General features: G+C 35.0%; 1 protein-coding gene and 1 pseudogene across 19 annotated transcripts in view; both read right to left on the reverse strand.

Annotated features, from left to right (window-relative positions):
- Positions 1 to 25,619, reverse strand: part of NRXN1 (neurexin 1) — a 1,136,768-nt gene that overhangs the window by 961,831 nt on the left and 149,318 nt on the right. The gene's annotated exons all lie outside the window — the stretch shown is intronic.
- LOC125163180 (uncharacterized) lies at positions 399 to 539 on the reverse strand (annotated as a pseudogene).

Consider the following 25,619-nt stretch of genomic DNA (forward strand, 5'->3'; position numbering starts at 1 on the left):
CACTGTGTATCTGTGCACTACTCTCTAAAGATTAGGCTCTAAGTGGCCACACTTTCTGAGACTTTAACACAAAAGCTTCTGACATCTCTCCTAAAAATATCCGAAAACAATTTGATGTGTTCTTAAAGCTAAAGCATGGAACTACATTTTCCTTCTCCTAGCCCTTCCCAGCCTATTATGGTGATTTCCAAATGAATAGCATTGGGCTGATTGCTTATCAGGCTGGATAATGGCCTAATTTATTATAGAAACCCTAGTCAGACAGAAAAAAATGGCAAAATTCCGCTGATTTATCAAATCTTTTTGAGACATAGGGTCCATGTGCAATAAAAATCTGCTAGAACATGGTGAGAGCCTATGAGATGGGAGATTTTTGTCTCATTACCACCAGCATTTAAAAATAGGGCACCTCCTCAGGTTGAAATGTCAAGCCTGAGACTGCTGTGCATAGATGGGTGTGCAGGACACCTAAATAAGTCTTAATAGTGTGCAAACATCAGATACTACACTTGATCTTAGCCAAAAGGCCGAGAAATGATAGTGTGCAAACATCAGGATTAGTGTTTCTGGGGTCTCTGCTGTGCACAAGTGTCCACCTGTCTTATTCAACTTAAACATAAAAAGCCATTGGTCCTTTTGGGCACAAAAGGTAAGACATACAAAGGACCTCAGAATATTTTCCTTTCACTGGGTATTTGGATCCATGCATTCAATCATTCCTTATTAAGAAGTATTTATTAAACCTCCAGGTACTGTGCTAAGTGAACAAAATAGCAGTGAACAAAAACAAATGTCTCTGGCCAGGATGAAATTTTAAAAACCTGGGTGGGTCAAATAAAAACATGAACATCAACCTGATTTCAAGCTCCGTGAAGTAGGGGACTGTCATTAATATTTTCATTCTCCAGTAGAGTAGCAGAATGACATAAATAATAGAGACAATATATATGAAGAAAATAGAAGTTTTCACAAAAAGAACATAAAGATTAGTTTTAAAGTAGTAATAATAATTACTATCACTTATCAAAAGTACACTATCTGCCTAGCACTAATTGCTCAAAAAAATCTTTTGAAATGAAATGATAGGTGACACTCAGGAAAATCTCCTACATAGCATCTGCAGATCCTCTAATACTGCCAAGTAACAATATTCACTTCTCAGGGCAAAATGATGAGATTAACAGACTACCTATTGATCTTACTGAAGGCATGCCAAGACCTCTGGTCCTCTTCCAAATACCCACCTATGTCAAGGGAGGAGAATGTGCAGCATCTGAAAGACCTTTGAAAGTTGGTTTCTGATGAGTGCACTATGTCGAAAACACTGGTTTTCATTTTTTTAAGGTTTTTTTTTCATGTTTGAGAGAGAGAGAGAGAGAGAGAGAGAGAAACAGAGCATGAGCGGGGAGGGGCAGAGAGAGAGGGAGACATAGAAGCTGAAATAGGCTCCAGGCTCTGAGCTGTCAGCACAGAGCCCGATGCGGGGCTTGAACTGAAACCGTGAGTTCATGACTTGACCCGAAGTTGGATGCTTAACCAACTGAACCACCCAAGCACCCTTGGTTTTCAAATTTTTAGTCAGACCAGAAGCACCTGGAGGGACTGTTATAACACAAATTCCAAGGCCATGGCTCTGTACTTTCTGATTCAGCAAGTCCTAGGTGGGGCCAGAAATTTACATTTCTAACAAGTTCACAGGTAGGTTGATCAAGCTGCTTGCTCTACTGACTTGCTTTGTCAACCACCTAATTGGGGAAAGCCTGTCTCTAAGAATGTATGCTTTCTAGTTCTTCTGAAGTGGGGTGGGTGAAGGGAGATGAACATGACGATTAGGGAAACTGGCCCTTTATTCTTCCAGAAAAAATAAAAGAAAGAAAACTACAGATAAAATATTAAGGCCAGTAATTTAATCTTTGAAAGAAAAATAAAAGGCGTGGAAAAATTATCCTCCACATCCTATCTCTTGCTTGCATTTACAGAACCTGGCTAAAAGCTGCAGGCAAAGCTGTCTGCGGCTCACCGCCATCCCAGAGGGAGCAACTGTAGGTTAGGACTCAGGGACAGGTGGAACCACAGAAGACAGCTAGGAGCCCCACAAAGAATGTTCAGGTGTTATCTGCCAAAGTGATTATTAGGGGATATAGGGAAAGAAAGCCCTTTGACTGATCTTGGTTTCTCATTATCCTGCAATTTCTATTTCATTTCTAGAGAATAAAAGTATAGTCTTATCTAAAGATGAGAAGGACGGGGCACCTGGGTGGCTCAGTCGGTAAAGCGGCCGACTTCAGCTCAGGTCATGATCTTGTGGTCTGTGAGTTTGAGCCCCGCGTCGGGCTCTGTGCTGACAGCTCAGAGCCTGGAGCCTGTTTCAGATTCTGTGTCTCCCTCTCTCTCTGACCCTCCCCTGTTCATGCTTTGTCTCTCTCTGTCTCAAAAATAAATAAATATTATGGGGCGCCTGGGTGGCTCAGTCGGTTGGGCGTCCGACTTCGGCTCAGGTCACGATCTTGCGGTCCGTGAGTTCGAGCCCCGCATCGGGCTCTGGGCTGACAGCTCAGAGCCTGGAGCCTGTTTCAGATTCTGTGTCTCCCTCTCTCTCTGCCCCTCCCCCGTTCATGCTCTGTCTCTCTCTGTCTCAAAAATAAATAAACGTTTAAAAAAAATTAAAAAAAATAAATAAATGTTAAAAAAAAATAAAGATGATAAAGACACCCAAATTCTGAAACATCCTAAGATTAGTAGGTTTTTTCAATCATCTCAGTTTTACAAATTAGGAATCTGAAGCTCAGAGAGGTTATGCAGCACCACCATGGTCACAAAACAAGGAAGCAAAGAGTCTGGATTCGATCAAGACCTATGTAGCTCCAGAGACCATACATCTATCCATTGTATTATTCTATCACTGCCCACACTATGTAGCCTCAATTTTTTTTAACGTTATAAAACTCTTATCAGGTACATACTATGTGTCAGGTACTGATATTTATGTTAGCTCATTTAAAAAATCCTGAGAAAGAGGTATCATATAATCCCAAGTTTATAGATTTTAAAAACTGAGGATTAAATAACTTGTCAGACTTTGCAGAACCAGTGGCAGAAAAAATGAACTCAGCATCTTTAGCTTTCTTCTTTCCTAATACCAGTCACCTTTCACCATTCCTTTAAATTGGTCTGTCTCTCGCTTCTTATTGCTAATTATGTTTCCATGAAATTAGGTCCTCAGAATCAAATTTAATATGTAAATGAAATATCTAAGAACATAAGATATCTACTGTTGAATACCAATTATTATAGAAAGGTAAGAAGAATTCCACCACATTGAAACTGTGGCTAATGTCTGCATTAAGGATGATTTATATCTACATTAGAGTTTCAGTTAATGCGAAATAAAATGTATCCTTACCTTTTTTTCCACTTTCAAAATGAAATGAACCTGAATAAATTATTATGAATTGTATACTTTCCAATGACAGTTTTTTTTGCAGTTAAACTGATTGATTAAATGTTATCATCTGATGAAGAAAAAATTTTCTTGAGATAACTGACCAGGCAACGGAGTTAAAATTTTCTAAGAAAACCAAGTCATCCACTCTGACACAAGATGAATTGTTTTAAGCTAAAGGTCATTTTCTTGCAGTATACATGGCTATCATTACTGATGTGTAATGGGGGTTTTCAAGCTATGTATTCTTCCCTAACATCATTTAACAGCATGGGTAATACATTTATAGTTCTCATGTCTCCTTAAGGGCAAATGTAATGCCAGGACAGGTAGGGAAATGAATAACAGTGGTTAACAATGGAATGGTTAGAGTTAAAACAAACAAAACTGGGTCATTACTGGAATATAGGGAACTAGGAGAGAGGGCAATTCACATACTTTAGAAAATTCCAAACAGCTACAAATGCACTGGATCTACAAACAAACAAAAAGAGCAAAACAAACAAACAAAACCACAATTCTTTCCTTCCTTAAAGTCCAACAGGATAAAGAAAGATCTCTATGGCACTATTACTAGTAACTGATAATGTAGTGCAAAGTACTGCCTTTTGTATAATACTTTTTTGCAAGCTATTTGTTTGCATCTGTCTTTGGAGGGTAACTGAAAGGAACCACCTTTAAAATGTTTTATTTCAGTCAGAAAATTCATTTATCTAGTTTTCCAAGGAAGTCCACTCTGAGCTCTGAGTTTCAGAAGCATATTCAACTTTACTTCGGCATCTCTTCAGCATACTACTGCAAACAGAAAGAGTGATTACTTACCTAAACACATCTGTCCAGGGGGCCTTCTCCTGACTCCTCAGCAGTGTCTGGGTTCTGACTGGTCAAAGCACTGAGTCCTAGATGTTCACTGCCCCTATTAAGACCTGTACTTGGGAGTTCTTGAGACTCTGTTTTAAACACTGCTTAGATGGCTCACTAAAATCAACAGGGGGGTTTTACTTTCTCACTGACATTGTGCAAATGTTTGTTCACTGAGGGGAAATGGCTGAGAGGGACAGACAGAGAGCTGTGAAGAAATTAAAGGACCTTTAATGGATTAAAAACAAAAAGCCATTCCGTTCTCCAGGGTGCACATTTATTTAGCTAGATTTGCTTAAAAGTATTCTCAAGTTTCCAAATTCAGTAGCCCAGAATGAGTTTAAATAGTTTTTTTTTTTTCTGGTCTGTTGGTGAGATATGCCTTTGTATGATTATTTTAATGATGATTATCTATATGGTAATTGCAATGTAAAGCTAATATATAAGTATGGCAGAACATGTGAATGAATTATACAAGTCAAATGTCTCCAGAGTATTTTGAAAAAGCACTTTGGCTACATTTTTAAGTCTAACTAAACACTCCTACAGACATAAGAGTTATTACTCTTTGGCAAGATTCATAAGAATGGGTAAAGTTAAAAAGAAAGACTTTCTGATAGACTTCTGACAGCAATTAATTTTACAAGGGACATATTTATATCCTAAATCCCCCTAAAACACTTTTTTTTTAATTTTTTTCAATGTTTTTTATTTATTTTTGGGACAGAGAGAGACAGAGCATGAACGGGGGAGGGGCAGAGAGAGAGGGAGACACAGAATCTGAAACAGGCTCCAGGCTCCAAGCCATCAGCCCAGAGCCTGACGCGGGGCTCGAAATCACGGACGGCGAGATCGTGACCTGGCTGAAGTCGGACGCCTAACCGACTGCGCCACCCAGGCGCCCCATCCCAAAACACTTGTTAACTACATAACAAGATGCACTTTTTAAAGACAAATACTTCCACTAAAATTTATAATGATCTGAACTGTAGAAGAAATACAATTAAATTGCTTCTTTACAATTCCTTTTTACAAGGTAATTTAATTGCATTTTCCCCAAACCATGAATAATTTTCAGTTATTGTTCAGGTTTAACAAGAATTACAGAAACAGAGTCTTAAAAGTTCTAGTTAAAAGGGTATTATCAGAGTTTATTGTTGAGGAATTACAATTGTTATAGACCAATGATAATATTTATGTTCTTTTTTCATACTTGGTTCTACAAATGCAAGCCAGAAATTAGGGAAGATTCATTGACAACGTTTTACTTCCATTGTGGCAACAATTTTCCTTTCCTGGTGGTCGGCTGAGGAAACAGTGGTTTATTTCCTCCCCATTCCTCAGTATATACTTTTGCCCAAAGAATTAAAAGTGTAGCCATAAAAGCAAGGGAAAGAACTAAAAAAGGAATTAAAAAAACCCTTTATCATCTTTGATAAAAAAAATACTTCCTAAATACCGATTTGGGAAACCCATTTCTAAGGCAAAAGGATGTAGTCCAAACATGTAAAATAACTTAATATTCAACAATGTAGAAATTCCTTCATAGTCAGAGTCCAGTCTTCTTTAGGCTCACACAAAACTATATCACATCACCTTTCCGTTTTAAATTGACAAGATATTATGCTTTTCCTAGTGACATGTGATAAACTTCTTGCTACGGAAGAACTCTTCAAGTTTAATAATAAAAATCAATAGTCTCAAAGAATTTAGATGAGCCATCAGTCCTTTCTTTTGGGAAAACAAAAATTAATTTATTCTAATGATCTTCTTTGAGGTTAAAGGGCTGAAGTGATGAAGAACTATTAGGCAATATCTTCGGGATGACAGAATTACTATGGTTACCACCACAACCACCACCACAACCACCATGATTATTTTAATTTTCTCTTTTTAAATTTTGCTAAAAACAGTTTGGGAGAAAATGCTATCAGTTAAGGTATACTGATTTAAAAGCAAACCAGAAAAGAAAATCAGCTAATCAAATAAATATTAATGTAAATTACTTTGAGGAGAGAGGAAGGTTAATTCCACATATAAGAACTAATATTCAAGTTAAAAATTCAAGTTAAATCCACTTTTAAAGGACTCTGACATAGCACTCTGACCAGTTTTAGAAGTTTAATTAGTGATGTAATTACATCTACAACTACTGATGACACAGACTAGAAATTCTATATTAATGAATTATAATAAAATTTACTTTAATTAGTTAATTTATCTACTTAAAAGGTACTTATGTCACTAGAGTCTGAATTCCATAAGTTCAGGAACAATGCATTATACCCCTCATGTCCACAAAAACCCAAACATTCTTAGCCCTTTTAGGAACTCAACATGTGTGAATTGATTTGAAATTTCTACTTAATTGACAACATAAAGTGTTAAAGCTGAAGGAAACATTTTAATAAATTAATTAAATACATTATTCATTAGTTTAATAAACAATTCTGAGCACCCACTCTGGGCTAGATACTATGATAAGTTTTGGGAATTCAAAAGTGAGTAAGACATTTAAAAGTTCTTTGGCTTTTAAAATAATTTCCAAAAACTGATTGTAATTTCTATGTAATTCTAGGTACTTAAAATGATACTGCGATTGGATCTTTAAATATTATAAAAATTTTACTCAGAGGGGTGCCTGGGTGCCTCAGTACGGTAAGCATCCGACTTCTGATTTTGGCTGAGGTCATGATCTCATGGTTTGTGAGTTGGAGCTCCACAATGGGCTCCATGCTGATAGTGCAGAGCCTGCTTGGGATTCTCTCTCCCTCCCTCTCTCTCTGTCCCTCCTCCACTCATATGCCTTCTCTCAAAATAAACAAACTTAAAGTTTAAAAAAAATTACTGATGCATCCAATAACATTTTCAGGGAAATTACTCAGGGAAATATGTGCTGGCATATCAAATTTGTGTGAAGTTTGGAGATACATAATATAGAAAAAATGAATAGTCATTACTCTCTAAATTCCCAAATTTCCTAGTATAGTAAATATTCATTTACAGTGGATTCAAGTAACCTTAAGCTTTGTCTTTTAAACTCCACCTACCCAAGCTACCATTTATGGAGTCAGCTTTGACTTCCCCATTCTACCACAACTTCCATACTGAATAGAGTTCATTCAGCCACTGAGTCTCATTTTGTAGATAAACATTCATATGGGTTTCTTATTTAGTCCTAATTACTGCTCTGCATTAACAACTTACTATGCTTTTGCATACATCTCTCAGTGTAGGCTTTTCTTGTCTCTGTCTCCAAAAGTCAACTTCCTATTAGCATACTTTGGGCCATGTAACCCGTTTTCTGGCCTAGCATCCTCTTTTCCCCTTCTCTCCAATAATTGGAATCCCACTTGGATACTGAAGATGTTTTCTCCTTTCTCTGAGCTTCAAGGAGAAGCTCTCCACCAGTCCTCCATTTCACTCATCACATCTTACACAGGACCATTTGTAATCTGTATCTGTATACTTCACTTAGTCACCAATACTGCAAACTATCTGTGGGTAATACCTATGCCTTGGACCTTTGTAGATCATCCCTAGAAGTTAGTACACTGATGTGGATAAAGTCAATTTATTTTGTTGAATGATGTGTTAATGGTAACTTGGGGGCAGGGTATAATTTTAAAGTGTATTCTGAACATACACACATTGTAAATATAGTGTTAGTCATATATTTTATTGAAAAATTTTAACTCTTCAAAATTAAACATTTATTAGCAGTATATAGGATAAATGCCTAGTAATTAGAAAGGTCTATTAATTAGGGCTTTCATTTTCTAATTATTCTGAAACATATCCAGAAATACACTGAAATTACCTCAGGTATATATGCTTGGTTTAATTCTAAACAGGAGTGTTCTCCTTTTTCTGACCTAATTTTTATATGTTATCAATTCATCATTTAAGATGAGTTGATCTTGTAAGTTTGAAATTTTGCAAAACAGGAAGTTTTTTTAAAGTCCCAAACTGTCTTATTTATTTATAATTTGACTTCCTTTTAACTTAATTTGGATATGCAGGCTTTAAAATGGTCTTACATGGTCCAGAATTACACAAAGTTCTAAAATACAGCAGTATCCTTTTAAGCAGGACTTTATAAATATGAATAATAAATTATGCTGAATAAATGAAATTATCATTAAATCATTTTGTGAGAAATATGTAGGTATATGTCACATTGTTAGATATGGGTGTGCCTAAGGACATCTCTGATATAATTCTAATTTCATATTTATTTAAATTGTCTTTATCTTTTCCATAAAGGACTTGGAGAAAGGAAAAAAAAATTAACATGTACAGAGTCTTTAAAAACATATGGGGGAGCTTTAAAATTCTCAGGAGGGATGGTGCAAAATAATTTCCAAGAACAAGGATTTCCTCAGTTTGAACAGAGATGTCACACTCAATTCCTTTATTCACCCATTAATCCAAATATATTAAACACTCATTACATTCCACACATAAGGAATTATACTATTGTTAAAAAGCTCTTTGTATATAATGTTCTAGTTCAGTAAGGAACTCCACTTTTATTTCTAATAGGCCTACAGCATGCTTATGTTTTTTTTTAATAAAAGAAACTCATTTGCAGTGTAGAGAATTTTAAAATTTTAGAAAAAGTGTTACAAAAAATCTCATAACCACTACTCAAAGATACCTACCCTTAACTTTTTCACACATTTCCTAACTTTTCCTCTGATGTGTTTATATGTCACATAAATGGGTTATTCTTCTCTGTGACATTTTTATATTTCTTCTCTACAAGGAGTCTTTTATTCAAGGAATAGTCTCTACTTCACAGAATGCTTTCCACTTAGTGGGAGAGATAGAGATGAGGCCAGAAGATTAGCTAAAATAAAATGAGACTGTATGCAGTATAATGCACATATACAGAAAGATCCGTCCATCAGTCTGGTGAAGCAAACACAAATGCTTGAGCTGAAGGTTGAGGAGTGTGCCAAGAGACTTCTGATGGGGATAGGGGATAAGAAAGAAAGTTGTTGGACTGGATACCTTGGATCTAATGGATACGTTAGAGTTGCTACAGAACTACCAGTAGAATGGTAGAGTACTTCTGGAGCCTAAGGAACAAAGCAGAGGGTGTTACAGCTATGTCTTGCTAAGTAGCTAAATCTTTTGTCTAGGCTGGTGCACAAGAAAAAAAAATTACAGTTAATAAGAAAGAAAATATAACACTCTCATTGCTGATACCCTTAGAAATCCCCCTCTTTATCCACTCCAATGCCCAATATGAGTCCCTTCCAACCTCTACTTTAAGTCCCCAATGCCACAGGGCTAGAGAATATACTATCAGAAGCTTTAAAGACTTTGGAGGTGACCAATGTTTTATCTACAGTGAAACCTTGACAACGTTAAGATGTAGTGCTAGATGCTCAGTATAATCAGGGTCTTGATGATGATAATAATAATAATAACAGTAATATCATCTAACTCTTAAGGTTGTTATAAGGATCAAATATGGTAACGTTTTAAGTGCTAAGAATGGTGCTTGGCACATAATAACACTATATACACTGTTGTTAAAGTCAATATCCCCAAAGCATCAGGGGGAAAATGTTAAATAAATATAAACATACAAGCAAACAACAACAACATAGTAACTAAAATTCCTGCTATAGAACACAATCCATGTGTTTTGAGGTAACTGCCAATTCATTACACAGTTATTTCTAAATGACTTCAAATCATTTAGACGTATCAATCTAATACTATTTCTATGGATGAATTAAAAAGGTAAAGCATCCAAGTTGATTATAATTGAACTCATTTCAGGTCTAATAATTTTGGCAGTTTTAGAGTAGGAAAATACAGAGGTTCTGAGTCATTTATGAAATGAAGGGGTCTGTGCTTTGAATTGCCATAGCCTCATTTTAAAGAACTTGTAGAAATGCTCAGAAATATTTGCATTCTAGAATATTTTTGGCATTATATAAAAGATGCTTAATAAACTGCAAAAGATTGAGTAATTTTTCAAAACACCCAGACTGCAGCTGTTAGGTCATTCTTATTCCAGATATTCTGTATTTTACATGGAAGAAAAACCCCACAAGTATTTTTCTGTATTTATAGCCAAAGGCTGGTCACTGGAAATTTATGACACTCTGCAAAAAACAATGCTGACCTTGCAAGTGCCTCCAAGAAAAGAGTAGATTCAGAATCCATTGAATGAAATCAACTTGACTCCAGCCTACTCCACCGGTTTGTGACCTAATTTTTTAAAAATTCCTTAATTCAATATATAATAAAGCTCCCTGAGGGCAAACAATCTGCCCCTTGTATGTTTTTCTGGAGCCCAACATAGTATTTTGGCACATTACACATGCTTAATAAGTATTTGTTAAGTTAGTTAAAAATAAACACAACCAATAGCATCAACAAAGCCTGCTTTGTATTAGAGCATCAGATGTTTTACAAAGAAATCTTAGCTCAGATGTCATCCTTATTTCTGACTTTCATTTATTCAATATTTCTACAAAATTTCTAAGAAATAGGTAATTCTACTTATTTTTTTTCCTAGGACAGAACTTTAAGCAGTTTAAACTAAACATCAAAATAAACACGTATCATGATATGAATTCCATGTTACATGATTTGTACACAGTAGTTATAACTCTCACAAGCATTCTGCAAAATGGATATTTTCCATCCCTATTTTATAGATGAGGACACTGAGGCACCAAGTGCACATAGTTCACATAGGGAAAAAGGGACAACTTTAGGATTCTGTTATTCTACTTTTTTTTGTTTTATTTTTGAGACATAGAAAGAGCATGAGTAGGGGAGGGGCAGAGAGAGAGGGAGACACAGAATGTGAAGCAGGCTCCAGGCTCTGAGCTGTCAGCACAGAGCCCAATGTGGGTGTTGAACTTATGAACCTTGAGATCATGACCTGAGCCGAAGTCGGATGCTTAACTGACTGAGCCACCCAGGTGCCCCTGTTCTTCTATATTAGCTTTGAAATCATCTTACTGCTTAGGATCTTGCCTTGAGAATATATTTTGATAAAATGTGGTATAAATGAATCCTAAAATAAATGTTATATCCCCACCCCAAATGAGAAGGTGCTAATAAAGTATTTTATTCCTTTATTTTTTCTAGTAAGAGATCATCTCTCTCTTATTTCCACAGAAGGATGCTTAGCAAAAGAAAAAAAAATCCTTAATACCATCAATGGAAAGAAAATGAATCCCAATCAGTTCCCTGTGGGGCCCTTCCTTGACAGGAATGGACACTCTGACCACTAACACATTGCTACCATTTTGATTTCTTGAGTCCGTTAAGCAGCACAAGAATCCTTTACATTTTCAAATACTATGTTGAGAAGTGGGAATCTGTGAGCACTAAGGAGGTGTCTGTCAAATGCATGTTAGAAATGCATATATCTGTAAGAAAATTATCAAATGGATGGAGTTAAATATTGAAATTGGTAGGACCCCAAATATAAAGTATGTTAAAAAGCCTTGTCAGCTGTTCATACCAAAAAAAAAGGGTATTCTAGATTAGTATATATAAAATATTTTTTATACTAGCACATTTTGTACCCAGCAGTTTTCTTTCAACTAGAAAATCCTCTAGTAATACCAATCCCTTCACCAAGACAAACTTTCTTAAGTCTCTTCATTGTTGTTACTTTCTTGTTTGTGGAGCAGATTTCTTTGGCATTACTATACAAAATATTGAATTAAATAGAACTAGGCTATCCCCAAAGCTTAGTATATCTGGAAATACTAAAGTTCTATTAATGTAATCTCCTTAAAAATGAGATATTCTGTGAAAAAGCTGACTTAGCATATGATAGTTCCTCAATAAATGTTAATAATTATTGTTGTTATTGCATTATTATTATTATTATTATTATTATTATTATGTCCACATAATCAAATCCCCATGCTAAAATTCAGCATCATTCTTCCAGTGCTTTCCTCTTTATAACTTTCAAGTTTGCTGTTGGGAAATAAGAATCATACTTTATCCCTATCAATTACATTACATCTTTAAAACTAAGTTGCTCAATACTGATTTTGATTTTACTTTTTCCCAGTCACTTTGTACTGTGGGATTCTGGTAAAGGTTAGCATGGGACCAACAGAACCAACAGCTTGATAGCTAGGGACAAAAACCCCAGGAATTAGGATTCTGAATTGCCTGATGGTTAAACTAACCTAATGGGTGGTGGAAGCAAATAACAGGTCAGTTAATTTTTCTACTTCAGTCAAATTTTATTTCATGTTCATAGAATTATTCAATAATAGCCCAAAGTTGAAAAGATGACAGACTTTGCAAATTTAGCACCAACTGCAGCTAGACCCAGCCCAATCTAGAGTCCCAAAGAATTCAAATTCTAAGCAGAAGGCCTTGCAAGTAGATGGAAGCTTATAATTCTGTGTTGTTATTTAGATAGTCTAATGTCAGCCTGACTCCTTAAAGGTTGTGTGTATTTGCAGGAATAGAACAGAACTAGTAAAACTAACTCTCCTTTTCCTGCCCCTCTTGGATTGCAATTATTCAGTGGGAAGGCCTGATCCCAAATAAAGATCCCACAGTTAAAAATGTTGAAATGTAGAAGTGTGTGTGTGTGTGTGTGTGTGTGTGTGTGTGTGTGTACACACACACACACACACACACACACACACACTTTTTTTTTTTTTGGTGACTGTAAAACTCAGCTTAGCCTTAAAATAAATGAAAACAAGTTATTTTCTATTTGATGAAAATTTGGCAAAGATTTTTTTTTCTTAAAAAAAAAGTGTGTGACTTTAATATAATAATTAAAAATTCTACTCAGAAAGTCACAAAAAATACTATGGTCCAGTGATGGGAACTACTATTTCCAATATTTTTATATACTTTAGCCAAATGCTTTACAACTAAAATTCAATTAAACACAACAAATACTTTTTAATATCTACTATATATCAAGCACTGTAGTAAACATGAGGAAAACCAAACAGATAACGCTCAGTGCTTGCTCTAAGTAAAGAAATATTCACCTTTTGGTTTTCTTTGATATTTCTTTGGATATATTAAATTCACATTATAATACCAATATTTGTTCATGAGTTCCCCATTCCTTTTAAAATCTTCTTGTCACAAAACTTAAAGTAAGTATCTACCATTTTAATGAGATAAAATATGCCAGTTTATCACAACTGATATATTTCCAAAAATCGCCCGCCATCTCAACATTTGCCTACCATTCGGCTTTCATATGTCCAAGCAGTAACATGGTGGAAGAGACAGACATTGACTTTTTATGTGCTTAGGAGGCAATTAAGCTTATTCCCAATGAATCCAAGGTATTAGTGTGGTGAATGAGTCCTAAGGAGTATATGTGACGTGCATTTAAAACAAATGTGATTCTTTTATTGGCCAAAGAGTGTTACTGGTTAAATACCGTAATACTTTTTTTAAAAGATTATTTATTTTGAGAGAGAGAGGAGTAGAGAGGGAGTGAGAATTCCAAGCAGGTTCTGCATTGTCAGGGCAAAACCCAACGCGGGGCTTGATCCCACGAACCCAGATATCATGACCTGAGCCCAAACCAAGAGTCGGATGCTCAACCGACTGAGCCACCCAGGCGTCTCTGTTATACTTTTGATAGATTTATTTACTTCCCCTTTTCTCCCTCCACACATCCACAATAGTAATTTTCACATTTTGTTTTTACTGAAGTATTCAGATTTCATTTTAACTAATTTGTCTCTCTTTTCCCATTAGAACTTAACAAACTCATCTGCAGGATAGTGTCCTTGTTGACTGTTGTCTTGCTTGATTTAACACCTCCCAACACACACACACATAAACATGTCTTGCAGTTATTTTTCTCTACTGGTTCTTCTAAACAAACTAGACCAAGGCTTGACTGTGGACATACCAAGACACTTTTCCACTCTGGGCTTAGTTCTTAGCAGGTCAGTTAAAGGATGGTAGAGACCATAAAAAATTCTACTTTAAGAGCTGAACTTTTTGCTCTGCCTATTCAAATGCTGAACTTCTTTCCAAACCCAGATCAAATTCCACCATCCATCCCCACACATCTTTCCTAGATCATTGCACTCCAGTGTTTCCTTCTTAGTTTGAGTTCTACATGCTTTCAGTCTTTGACAATTTAACAGATAATTATATATATGTATATGCATATATGCATATATATTTCTATATGATGACCTTTTATTGTTTTCTGAATTCCCATTTTGCCCTTCTGCTTATCCTGTAACTTTGTCGAAAACAAGGTGATGATTATATTTTATTTAGAGCACTTGAATGATAATAAGCATACAGAGTTTTAGTAAATATATATTGATGACTGCCTCATATAATATCACACTCATAAAGCCATGAGTGAAATTTATTATATAGTTAGCAACAAGCCAGAGGGTACTTAGCAAAGTCAGGTTCTGTAGGAAGAATGAAAAATCCAAGAACATTGGAGAATTAGTTTTCTCGGCAACAATCTACTGAGATGGAGCCATATAGGCATTCTATAAACGTTAACTGATTGTGATCAACATGTTTTACTTCCAAGAATTCACATCCAACCAGCCGCTACTCCTCTACCTCCAATGTTAGATTCCAAAAGGACTCTAAATCCGTTTTCAAGGTTTGGCTTCCCTGCTTCTCTAAATTCTGTTTTTGAAGGTAGGAGGCATCGTGGTAGTGAAAAGAGATACTGTCTTAAATATATCAAAGTAATACAGTAAGTGCCTGAAAACAAGGGGACTTAAAAAGTTATTGTCAATAAGAATCAAAAACAGGAAAAACAAATGCTGCCTTTGGCAAGTTCAACATTACCAGAATCCACTCTTGTTGCTTCAAATTTTCATCAGTTCCAGCCCCTCACCTGCCCTCTTCCCTGCCCCTGCAAACACATGTGGGGATGAGTGACATTTTGAATTTCTCCTGTGAATAGATAGCCCTGTGTAGAAACGTTACAAGTTTTAACAGGTGCACTGGGTTTGTTTTTGATGTTTATTTTTGTTTTGTTTTGTTTTTCATCAAGTAGTTTCTCTGCTCAATTGCTGAGCCTGACACACAGAAGTTACTTCTCCTTCCCTATGCCTTATAGCTCTAGACCATGTGACACAGACAGCAGTTCCTGCTTTGTTTTGTTTTATTTTTCCTTAATAGAAATACACATGGGCTTGCTATACTGGCTTTTCATAAACACTGTGTGTCTAGAACTCCAAGGATCTCAGGGGTTACCAGCCCTTTAAAGTGATGGAGCTATAAGGATTTAATTAAGGGAAGATGTAAATACACATACATATGTACATGTTTCCTTTTATGCCAACCACAGAATCCAATAAATACTATGACTTACTAGATTGTGCCTGTGACCCTTTCATAAGATACACTTGGGGGAAAAGCTCTCTTCAGAATAGCCTGTGCCAGATCTATAAATTCATCAGGTAGGTTTTTACTTTCCTCCAAAATTTTGAAGTACAAAGAAATATTTTAGTGATGCCATAAATACAACATTTTTACAAAGTAGGTGAAAAACTGTTCATGTTTATTTTAGAGCACTGTAATGGTTAATGCTACATGTAACTTGACTAGACGACGGTGATGAGTTATTTGGTCAAACACTAGTCTAGATGTTGCTATAAAGGTGTTTGCAGATGTGATTAGCATTTACAATCACTTGACCTTAAGTACAATGGATTACCCTCCATAACATGGGTAGACTTCTTCAAGTCATTTGAAGACCTTAATAACAAAGACTTAATTGTCCCAAAGAAGGTCTTCCACTTCGAGACTGCAACACAGAAACTGTGGCTGAGTTTCCAGCCTTTAGATTCAAGACTGAACCAACTCTTAGATAAATCTCCAGATTGCTGGCTTACCCTAGGGGTTTTGGACTTAACAGCCTCACTGCATGAGCTAATCTCAGTTTCTCTCTGTGTCTCTCTCTCCCATTGTCTCTCCCTACTTCCTTTCTATCTATATCTATATCTATATCTATATCTATATCTATATCTATATCTATCTATGCCTCTGCCTAATACTATTACTCTCTAAACCCAATGTCTAAAATAATCTGCATATAAGCAAGCCAAGGCAATTTTTTAGTTTATTTGCAGTTATAACTCATTATTTTAATCTCTCTGTTACTGTGTAAGGCTGGGTGCTAGTCTACACAGTATGATTTCAAACTTTTAGCCCCCAGAAAATATCTTATTTTCCCCATAGTGTTGAAATTGCTTTCATAAACAGGCAAATCTCTTCATTTAATAATCTAAGATCAGCCATATGATGTTATATGCAGTACATGAAGGTATAAATGAAAAGACTAAGGTCGGATGGAAGTTCCAGGAGGGGAGGTAGGACTTACTTGACAAGAAATTCTTTCCTAGGTTTGTCTATGGTCTATTCTATGAAGGGATAAATATGTAATTAGAATTTAGTTTCCACTGTTGCTTTTCTTGTTATTCTGAAGTGCCTTGGGTGTGCCTATAGGCATCTGTGGATCTGAATATCTGTTACAGGAAAAGAATCATGTCAAATTGTGTTAGAATAGAATTAAAAAGATGCAAGGAGGCATTCTTTTACTTGCAACTGATCTCTGGCATGTTCTAAGTTCTGCTGTGCAGGAGTCCACATAAATTGGGCTATGGGAGAAATAAAAATACATTTTTCAACATTGGTTAAAAGATGCCTTCTGTCCCAGTACTCTGCAATAGCAATAGAAAATGAATTCCAAAGACATGGAAAACAATGACACAGACAAATAGCTCTCTTTGCTACAATTCTATAATTAGATATGGGAATAGCTATAATATCTGCTTTACAGTTAAACCACAACATATTCAAAAAGTAGAGGAGTTGTTTTTGTTTGTTTGTTTGTTTGTTTGTTTGTTTGTTTTTAAGTAATCAACCAGAGATATAAGATGAGAATTAGAATGTTTTATAAAAGTATTTCAACCTTTATATGGGAGCTCTTGGGGGATTTAATTCCACTAACCTAGTATCAGGCCATTTCCCTATATTTTCCTCTGGGCAATGGATTATGAGTAGTATTCTGAAAGACTGAGATGATACTACATTTTTTTGCTGAACAAGTAAAATTAACTAAACTCAAGGAAAATAAAGGTATCTTATAGACTGGCATTAGCAGTATTGATATTTTACATGTAAACCTTCGTAATTCATAAGCATTGGAATATACGTTCCATTATCTACTTTTTAATTTTTTAAATATTTTTATGTTTATTTATGGAGGGGGAAGGGCAGAGGAAGAGGGAGACACAGGGCCTGACATGGGGATGGAACTTACCAACTGTGAGATCATGACCTGAGCTGAAGTTGGCTTAAATGACTCAGCCACCCAGGCGCCCCTATAAGTTCCATTATCTATTATTGAATGTCCCACAGAGCAATGCAGAGGACATGGTAGGCACTCACCAATATTTGTTGCATGAACAAGTGAGCACTTTTTAAAAAGAGGATCTCATTTAATCCTTTTTTATGGTTTCTGAGGTTCTTTATATTTCAAATAAAGAGATTTGGCTTCAAATGGTCAAGAATTTGCCTTAGGTCACATAGACAGCAGATCAGGCATTCTACATTTTATTTTGTTTTCAGAATAACAGTATATCCTTCCTAGACACAAAGAAATGGAATTTGACAGTGATCACCGATTTTGGAACTTTGGTCTAGAGAAACATAGTGAAAATAATTCTGTGGATCACTCAAGGAAAAAGATAAACCACATGAAAAATCAATACAGAGATGTACTAACTTGAACCAAGCGAAAGCTGCCACAGATATCAAGTTTTAAACAATGCCTTAATAGGCCCTTCCTCATATAGTTATGACTGGAGAAGACACAAGTTGAGGCAAGATATAATGTTGCCAGGAAACAGATAAATCAAGAGATGTACACCAGATTTGAAGGCTAATTATAGATTATTAAGTAATAGCCTATTATCACCTAAATAAAATAAATGCATTAAATCAAGCTCAAAACTTGATTCAGATAAACTTATCTGAAGTTGTCTAAGAATAAGCCAAAAGATATTTTTCAACAGTAAAGACTGGCAATTTGAGAGTCCTCTCTGCTTAAAAGCATAATTCATTAAAATCTCAGACAGATAGATACATATTACCTAATCTTAACCATTTTCTGGAAGTTTTATTTTCTTTTTTAGCAATCTACTCCCCTTCTTGCCTCTAAAAGCAGACCATCTATTTGCTTATAATACATTCTGTTGCAAGATTTCTCCCATGTTCTTGCTTAAAGAAATAGAAGAGTACTGAATAATGTTTCTAGCAAGCTAAATACTATTTAGCCATAAATTTTCTGAAATACAGCATTTTCCTTCATTTTGGTTGGCCACTGCTACTTTTCCTATGCAATATCGGTAACTGAACATTAAGATGTCTTTGTTCTCGTTATGCTGATGAAAGTAGGACTAAAAACAATGAAATACTACTCATTCCATAAGAAAAGACATAGAAGGTTTTCTCTGTTAGCACAAGCCTTCTGAATTATGAAAAACAAGGTATGGGCAAGATCAAACAAGGCTAGGAATGTATTAGACTCTAATTTGAGTTGGGGAAAATTAAATCTATGCAATAATTAATAAGCCAAATAGTGACCATGGGATTTTATGAAATTAAAAACACATGAAATTTTCAGTAAAGGGTAATGAATTTCAAAAGAAAATTATTACTAAATGCTGTAACAGATTCTTGAATAATACACCCTCATGCAGTATAGCATCCACCAAAAGCATGCATCATTCAAAACAAAACAACATTTCCATGAAAAATGACTTATAACCTTATAGTGGAATTTATGTTTTTCTAGACTTATAACCTTATAGTGGAATTTATGTTTTTCTAGACTCTGAATTTGATTAAACTGCCTAGCATATCAAAAACCAATTTCCTAACATTTCAGTATATATATTCACTTATACATTTCCCTTCTTTATGTAAAACATCGGGTGATATTTTCTCACTAAAATCAGACACATTTATATCAAACTTAAGACCATCATTATGTTTGTGTTTACCGTGCTGCTCTGATGAAATTTTAAAAGTATACAATAACTTCATTTATGAAGTTCCTACCATTTTTCAGAGTTTTATATGCATTATCTCTTGCATAAAATACTGCTTTCAGTATTTTAGAAGAAGAAAATAAATTTCAGAGAGTTTAAGTAATAGCAATAGTGACATAGCTGGTAAATGATAAAACTGATTGAACCATTACTTATCAGTCTCCAGTGCAATTTTTTCTCAGGCCACCCAGAGAGAAACACCAAACCATTAAAGGCTTTATAGGTACTCGGTCTTACACAGGGAGATTGAACGCCAAATCACTTACCATGGAGTTATAAAAGAACCCATGTACACCCACAGTATTTTTATGGTCACCTTGAGGAGTGTTCCAAATTCCTGAAAAATAACCATCTTTGGAATTTGGGAACAAGAAATTAGAATTCACAGGACTTTGAGGGAATTCCTTAAACCCAAGTTAGTCTGTATTTTTAATAACATTTTTTGTTTTTAAATAATAATAAGTGGCCATGAAAACCAGTATTTCTGTGACAGGATTATAAAAAGTTTTAGGGGCGCCTGGGTGGCGCAGTCGGTTAAGCGTCCGACTTCAGCCAGGTCACGATCTCGCGGTCCGTGAGTTCGAGCCCCGCGTCGGGCTCTGGGCTGATGGCTCGGAGCCTGGAGCCTGTTTCCGATTCTGTGTCTCCCTCTCTCTCTGCCCCTCCCCCATTCATGCTCTGTCTCTCTCTGTCCCAAAAATAAATAAACGTTGAAAAAAAAATTTTTTTTAAAAAAATAAAAAGTTTTAGAGATTTTCTGTAAATATATGTATACATATACACATATGTATACACACAGGTTTTTAATTATTATGAACAAACATATTGTGGTAATATTACATATTTCAATAACATAAAAATACACTTACCTGATACAGATATTTAATAGAAAACTTTTAAAGAAGAGAATATCAACACAAAATATACTCAGAAAAAATTTAAAATTGTAAGATAATATCATAGCTATTTAATATCTAAAAGTCACCATTTTAAAAATGATGCTTTAAAGTACACAAACTAATTGCTCTGATAGTCCTGATCTTTGTTTTATTACAAATATTCAAAAATAGATTTCTTTTTTTTTCATTTTACTTTTAGTAAAAGTGACTTTTAATCTACTTAAGAGTGAATCCAAAGTAATGTTCAGCTTGGGTATTAAGTTATATGTTGCTTTGTGTAAGCTCATTTCCTCTTTGAATACCATATATATATATTTACATAATATATAAATATATATATTATATATACATATATAATATATAATTTATAGCTCTTCCCTGATTTTTGTTTCACTGTTGAAATCAAGGTTGCTTTTGCAAAATTCAGGTTTTAAATTATTTTCAGATTTTACACTGAAGTTGTCCACAACAATATTTTACATCTTCTCCTTGCATTTTGTTTGTTAAAATATTTATAAACAGTGATAGCAAGTAGTCAAACACTCGAAAACATCAGCGAACATTACTGAGTAGTATTCAAATAATATAAAATATGGTTGTCTTAGCAAAGTTAACAACACTGCACAGATCAAGTGCAGAAATTGCCAATTTAAGGACATATTTTGCTTCCAAAGCTTTTTATTCTTGGAACATTATTTTTAGGATTTGCATAAAGTATTATACAAACATATTAATATTTATTTTATTTGAAAGCATGAGTCACTGTTAGCAGAAAACAGTATCATAAGCATACATTTATTACATGGAAACACTTATAAGCAAGATGTGTGATCACTTCATGAAGTGGTCAGTTCTCTATGTGCTCTTGTCCAGTTCCTCATGAAGTCAACCTTAACCTTCTACTCCATCTGTTAGCATTTCCTAATCTTGCTTCAACTTGACATCAGTGGATTTCCTCAAACCAGGTATATCTCTTTCTTCATTGCTAAGCTCTTAAGTCTCAAGGGAGAATGATACTTTTTGCTAGTTGTTCTGATTCTTTAAGTGTTTTTGTTTTGTTTTCTCTCATTTTTCTTTGTGTGTACATAGAATGTGGGATTAGAAAAAAAAGAAAAACATTTTCTGAGAAAGATAGGAAAGAATTCCTTCATGAAAAAAATGGACCTCAGGTATGTTATCTTTTAGTTTTTCTTTTACTGAGACTTGAGAAAAACTACCATTGTTACTTACATAAATCTTTAAAAGAAATACAGTATCTGTCTATCTATCTGTCTATCTACTTATTTAATTTATGAAGAGAAAATAAGACGAGTTTAAAAATAAATCAGTCTTTCGGAACAAAGGAATTTCAAGAGATAGTTACAAAAGCATTCATTAATATTATAAAGTAACAATGACAGGTTACAATAAAAGCACGGTTTCCACAGAAAGATTAGTTTTTGCAAAACATTACAATTGAATGGATTTAGGTTGATATGCTGCCTTCTCTAACATATACTATCATTTAAGTTTTTGTTTAGGACAGAAATGAACTGCTATATATCTTTCCATGAAGCAGAGAGACGAAATTCAAATTACATAGACAAAGAGACGGCATATTTTAGGTCCTGGATGCTCAGTATGTTGGCTGGAGGATCCTGGCACTTAGCTGGACCACGTTTTTCTAACTTTGGATCTAGATGGGACCGTGTGACTAGTTTTTGACTGGAATATGAGAGTAATGTGTGTCATCCCTGGGATGATGCAGTTAACAGCAAATATGCCTTCTCTCTCTTTTTCTCTCTTCTTCCCCCCGCCCCCACCTTTCCCCCAACACTCTTGAATCTCCTCTCTCTCTTCTTGCCAGCCAGATAGTATGGTCCAGCAGAGGATTCTGAGGCCCTAGGGCTGTGTAGGTCATGAGATGGAAGGAATCTACATCCCTGAATTATGGACAAAACAGAGCCTGGTTCCCAACCTAAGTATATCCCTCTCAACCTTCATTGAACTATCATCACATAAGTGAGAAATAAAACTTTCTTGTATCAAGCCATTGAGTTTTGGAGCTGATGGTTATAGTAACTGGTGTATATTATTAGCATATGTTGAATGACAGAGGAATAAATTCTCAAGGAGAGAATTTAATTTATATCAAGATTTTAAACTTTAAGGGAATATTTAATTAGACTGATTTTATGGTTGAGAAGTATCTCATGTTACTCTGATTGTTTTAGATGACAGAAATTTATAGGAATTAAAACATATGCTGCTTGGAGGAAAGCTTCCTTAACATGATGAAAAATACTGACAGAAAAACTCCCTACACACTCATACTCTACGGTGGAATACTGAAAATAAGAATGTCTTTTATCACCACCTTCATTAATGACATTATTGGAGGTCTCAGTGAGTATATAATAAAGAAAGGAAATAAAAAAGCGTAAGGATTACAAAGGATGTAATAAAACTGCCATTATTCATATACAACTTGATTATATATTTAACAATCCAAAGATTTACAAACTATTAAAATTAATGAATTTGGCTAAGTTGCTGAGTATAAGGTCAATATAGCAAAATCAATTGTATTTCTGTTGACTAAGGCACTCTTAACATTATCCTCAGCTTGACTTCTTCCTGCCTCAAGGCCCCTGACCTCCTTCTCATCTCTGCTCTAAAAGAACCCAGATGGTCTAACCACAGAAATCTCTCTGTTCCCTTTTCTTACAGCATTTGCTTTAGAAAACTTGTACATCTAAATTATTCTGTTGCCGTTTTGAGAGGTAAATCTTTTCTAACACTTCTTATCATATTTACAACTCAGGGTTATCTTTCTCAAGGCCCTGAAAGCCAATCCACTGAAATGTAATCATCAAGGAAGATACAGACCCTATTTCCCCAACTGTGTGAGAGCTGGAGCCTGACTTTGGCAAGGTCCTTGCTCCACATTGTAAATAAACCTCCAGTTACAATATGAGAAAGTTTACTTTTCCTGTAGGGAAGGCCAATTAACAAAACAGATGACCTCTGATGCTCCCACCCCAGCTCTTAAAAACCCTCCAATACTTGGTTTCAGTGGAATTGAACTGAGGCACCTTCTATCCTCTTTCACCTATTGCAATAACTTTGCCTAGTTTTCCTAGCCTTTTTGATTTTGTCAGGTTCAGTTTTTCTCTGACAGTATAAACTAGCAACAAATAGGACTGAAGTTTAAAAATACCATTTGCAACAGCACCCAAACTGTAAATATTTAGAACTAAATCTTCGAAAGTTATGTGGGACATTCACACAAAAATCTAAAATAATTTCTGATTGGAATTTTAAAAGTGTTATATGAAATACCATGTTTATGTACTGGAAGATTCAGTAGTATAAAGGTATAAGTTCTCCTCAAATTCATCTATAGGTTTCATGAAATCCCAATCAAAATCCCAAGCAAAACATTTTGTAGATACTGATAAGCTGATTCTCAAACAAAAGTTTGAGACAAACCAAGTGCCTAGAATAGCTGCTAGAGCTGCAAAGAACAAAGCTGGAGGATGAGGATGTGTCTCACCAGATAACGATCATCTATTATATACCTATAATAATTAAGAACTGTAATGTTGACACAGAATTAAACAAACTAAGAGAACAAGAGTCTAGAAATACTATATAATATATATATAATACATATATTATATATATATATATATGTTAACTTGATTTATGACAAAGTCAACGCTGTAATACAAAAGGGAAATAAATGACTGATAATCTCTTCAATAAATGTGCTAGGTCAACTGAATATCCCTATGGAAATATTTGTATGTGAAAGGTATGTGTGGTGTGTCAAGATCCCACACATCTGTATCTTTAAAAAAGAAAATATAGGGGATCAAATATTTCTATGGCCTTAAAGTAAGCAAAGATACCATAAACAGCTCATAGTGTATTAACTAATAGAGAAAGAAATAATGTATTGCAACTGTTGTAATATTAAGAATTTCTGATCATTAAATGATAATCTTAAGAGAATGCAAAGAGGGGCACCTGGCTGGCCCAGTTGGTACAGCATGTCACTATTGATCTCAAGGTTGTGAGTTCAAGCCCCACATTGGGTATAGAGCCTACTTTAAAAAAATAATGAAAATAATGAAGAGTGAAATAATGAAAATAATGAAAATAATGAAGAGTGAAAGGAGAATTTTACAAAACATGTGAGTAATATCAGGAATACATAAATCAGTTTTGAAGAATGCAGTAAAAAAATAGAAACATGAACAAAAACTTTGAATATTTTAAAGTGGATACTCAAATGGCCAATGAACAAAGAAGAAGGTGTTCAAGATTCAACTTCGTTAGTCTTTAAGAAAACGCAAATTAAGGGGCACCTGGGTGACCCTGTCAGTTAAATCTCTGACTCAGGTCATGATCTTATGGCTGTAGGAGATCAAGTCCCATATCATATGCTCTCTCTTTCTCTCAAAATAAATAAACATTTAAAAAGAAAATAAAAGAAAATACAAAGTAAAATCATCATTAAATGTAACCACATATCCATCTGAGTGGCTACATTGAAAATTAATTTAATTATGAAGTGGTGATACAGATGTGGAGTAATCAGAACCCTATGTCATTTGGTGATAGTGTAAATTGGTACAACTACTTAGAAAACTGGCAGTATAGACTAGACCTGAATATCTACAGATCATATGGCTTCAGACTCCAGACTTATACAAAACAGAAAATGACAAGAAGACATTTATTAGAATGTTCAAGGCATCACTATTCATTGTAATCACAAAATGCACACTACCTAAATGTCCACCAATAACAAGTGGACAAATAAACTGTGATTTAGCCAATCAAAGGAATACTATACCTGAACAGCAATGATGATTTACAAATATAATGTTAAATCAAAGAATCCAGACACAAAAGCATACTCTGATGACTACATATTTACAAAGTGCAGATTCAGGCAAAACTAGTCTGCTTAGTTAGAGATCCACAAGATACCGGTTACCTTTAGGGGTACAAGTATATAGCCTTGAAGAGACACCAGTAAGGAGTGCTTCTGGGTGCTAAGAATGTTATCCCTCTTGCTAGATGGATGGCTGTGCTCAGTTTTTGAAAATGTACTCAACTTTATGATAGGTTCACCTTTCTGTATGCATATTATATACTTCAAGGATTTCTGGGTGGCTCAGTCGGTTAAGTGTTCAACTCTTGATTTCAACTCTGGTCATGATCTCACAGTTGGTTAGATTGAGCCCTGCATAGGGCTCCACGCTGACAGTGCAGAGCCTGCTTGAGATTCTCTGTCTCCCTCTCTCTCTGCCCTTCCCCCACATGAGCCCATTCTCT

This window comes from Prionailurus viverrinus, chromosome A3 (genome assembly GCF_022837055.1).
Source record: "Prionailurus viverrinus isolate Anna chromosome A3, UM_Priviv_1.0, whole genome shotgun sequence".
NCBI lineage: Eukaryota > Metazoa > Chordata > Mammalia > Carnivora > Felidae > Prionailurus > Prionailurus viverrinus.